This window comes from Mixophyes fleayi, chromosome 6 (genome assembly GCF_038048845.1).
Source record: "Mixophyes fleayi isolate aMixFle1 chromosome 6, aMixFle1.hap1, whole genome shotgun sequence".
Lineage (NCBI taxonomy): Eukaryota > Metazoa > Chordata > Amphibia > Anura > Limnodynastidae > Mixophyes > Mixophyes fleayi.
Window position 1 is genome coordinate 46,817,296 of NC_134407.1, and position 3,507 is coordinate 46,820,802.

Below are 3,507 nucleotides of genomic sequence, written 5' to 3' on the forward strand. Positions count from 1 at the left end.
GCCTCACAGCACTGGGGTCATGAGTTCGATTCCCGACCATGTCCTTATCTGTGTGGAGTTTGTATGTTCTCCCTGTGTTTGCGTGGGTTTCCTCCGGGTGCTCCGGTTTCCTCTCACATTCCAAAAACATACAGGTAAGTTAATTGGCTGCTATCAAAATTGACACTAGTCTCTCCCTCTCTCCCTCTCTGTCTGTCTGTCTCTGTCTGTCTCTCTGTCTGTCTGTCTGTGTCTGTGTGTGTGTGTATGTTAGGGAATTTAGACTGTAAGCTCCAGTGGGGCAGGGACTGATGTGAATGAGTTCTCTGTATAGCGCTGCGGAATTAGTGGCACTATATAAATAAATGATGATGATGATAGATGTAGATAATGGGGCACAGTCATGCAGATTTCCTGCATGATGCTTGAATTTCTTGAAGTCCGGCAATGATTTTCTATCACCACTTGACCTGTCCTTCGCTCATAAGTATTACAGTACTTGCCTTTTATGGCTCATAATTGCTGTGTGTTTTGAACAGTGCTGTGCTAGTTAAGCCAGGAATGCATACATTGCAATTTTTATGTGTTACTTTAGTGAGTGTCAACCATTTACTCATTCCGGGTCTGATTCATCAGGGTGCAGATCTGATTATATGGGCTCACTAAATGGTGCACTTGGAGGCTAGACACATTCCTAATGAAGTCCGACATGTACGGGGTTGAAACTCGTTGGTTTATAACTATTATTCTCACTCTGACACCTACTTTCATTACTTGGAGTCTCTCCTATTCTGAGACTTTAATATTATCTCCACACCGCTCGTTCGCTATTAGGAACAGGGCATTGTCTCGCTGCTAAGAAAACAGCTGGAACAGCCACGACCTACTGGGCATGCGCACTATCTATGATCCCGGCATACAAACTACAAGATGAAACTAGATGCTGGCTCCCTATTCTCAAAAAACTCAAAAAGGAGGTAAGGAAATGTCTTCAAAGGGGAACTAACTGACTAATTGCCCATCTACTAACTGTAAGTCTCAAATAACACTTCTGGAACTATTGCACCTATTCAAGTCTGTTCCTCTCTTAATGGGATACACAACTGCTAGGAATCAAACATCTGGGAAAACCTCAATTGCTTGCTACTATAGGATTTGTATGGATGTATGATACACATTGATTTTAACATTTGGACTAAGAATATGCCATGGTTTAGACCAGAGGATCCTTGCTTCTTGCTTGGCAAAATAAAAAAACCCTTTAGAATACATCACAAACTAGCTCTTAACATGAAGAACTCCCGCCATGCAATGATAAAAATACAGTCAGCTGCTAGGTCTATTTTCTAAACTGGGGATTTCCATTGTCCTCATTGCTATGGTTGTTGGAAAAACCCAGATTTGAATGTCAACATTCTGACTATCGACTTTACTACCTGTCAATAGTCACAATTCCACCAATTTAACCACCTAGACACACTGAACCTGTCGACATTTCTGACTGTCGAAATTTTGGTGTCAACAGTCTGGCTGTCGACAAGTTCAGCATCGACAGATCATACTATGACTATGTACATCTGACATTAGTATATGACCACTATGTTACTAGTTCACAAATTTTGTGAAGTCACCAATTACATTATCTATTCTGCATCGTAAGGCCCTGCAATAAAACTCACATTTTACATTCAAGACACACTGCTAGTTTGTTTCTGAATTGTGTTTCAGTGGGAGGACCAATAAGAAGCTGCAAGCTCCATGCTTGTGGTTTCTTATTGGTCCGCCTGATCATGCCCCTATAACAGGGGTGGGCAAACCAGTCCTCAAGGGCCATAAACAGTTCATGTTTTTTTGGATTTCTTTAATCATGCACAGCTGAGTTAATCTATTTGGCTGGGTCAGTAATTATCCCAGCTGTTTCTACAGACAGAAATCCAAAAAACATGAACTGTTTATGGCCCTTGAGGACTGGTTTGCCCACCCCTGCCCTATAAGCTGTATGTAAAAAGCCAGAGAAGCCCTGGGAAAAGCTTCCAGTGTGCAGTAACCTGGTTTCCACCTTTTCCATCCCACTGTTTCCTCTACTTTTGTAGAGTTCCTCCTGTAGTTATAGCAGCAATACAACACTTGTCATGGAAATACTTATACAGTAGTGCACTAGGCATCTGTTGGAGCTAGCCTACTTTAAGAATTTATAAATTCAGCTCTATTTTACAATAAGTTGTCAGGAGCAATGTTCCTATCACAACTTCTTGTTACTCATCAGATTAATTCCAACTCACTAATAGTCTTCTATCTTCGTAGACCAAGATATGATTATTACACGTAAATAAGGTAGAGACATACAAAGGTAAGCCGACATTAACATGCTGATAACAGCAAGATGATTATATTCCAGTGAAGTGTGGGCTTTTTGTCACATCTTAAATTGCTGATAACAGCAAGATGATTATATTCCAGTGAAGTGTGATGCAACATCGTTTGATTGCCTGTGTGGTTCCTGGAAGCACTAATAGTAAGCACTGTACTGCTAGAACCTGGTTGTGAGCAAGCTCCCTGTTAATTCTGGTACGTAAACTATATTATCCTTGTCTATGTCTTTGCGATAATAATAGATCATTTGTTTTCTGCATCACGTCTGTCTTTGGATTTTGTCATGAATCTTCATTTCACCAGTTACGGGTTACTATGAGTTGTCTGTGTATTACATGAATGTAAGCTAAAATCCTTTGCCACATTTTGTAGATGTCTCTGAATTGTTTGCAGGACTGAAATGTACAAGTGTCTGCCTCTTTTCTATTGTTACTTCATTCCTAGTACTTTCTGAATGTATCATCATCATCATCACCATTTATTTATATAGCGCCACTGATTCAGCAGCACTGTACAGAGAACTCACTCACATCAGTCCCTGCCCCATTGGAGCTTACAGTCTAAATTCCCTAACATACACACACACACACACACAAGGGTCAATTTTGATAGCAACCAATTTAACCTACTAGTTTTTGGAGTGTGGGAGGAAACCGGAGCACTCGAAGGAAACTCACGCAAACACGGGGAGAACATAATAACTCCCCACAGATAAGGCCATGTGGCAGAAGTGCTAACCACTTAGCCACTGTGCTGCCCATCTATCTTTGACACAGTCTTAAGAGAGAGGCAGAGTAGCTGTGTAGGAATATTTTTCAGCACAAGAGACTCTAAAGTATGTAGGATCTTTACAAGTGAAATGATATGCCTGGGAAAAAAATGCAACACTTATGAACATGTACATAAATATCAATATTATGGCTGTGATAAATGATAAGCACATTGGATCCCTTCTCCAATCTAGTAGTGGGCTGCATAATAAAATCCTGAATGACACTGTTGCAGATAAATGCAGTTTTTATAGAAACTTTCCTATAACTTGGTTCATGCATTTTTATTCATCTTGCTCAACTGTTTTTTTCTACCAGTCCTACAATGTGGATATTGGCTGCAGTGACCATATTGATAAATGGATATTTCACACAAACATTGGAC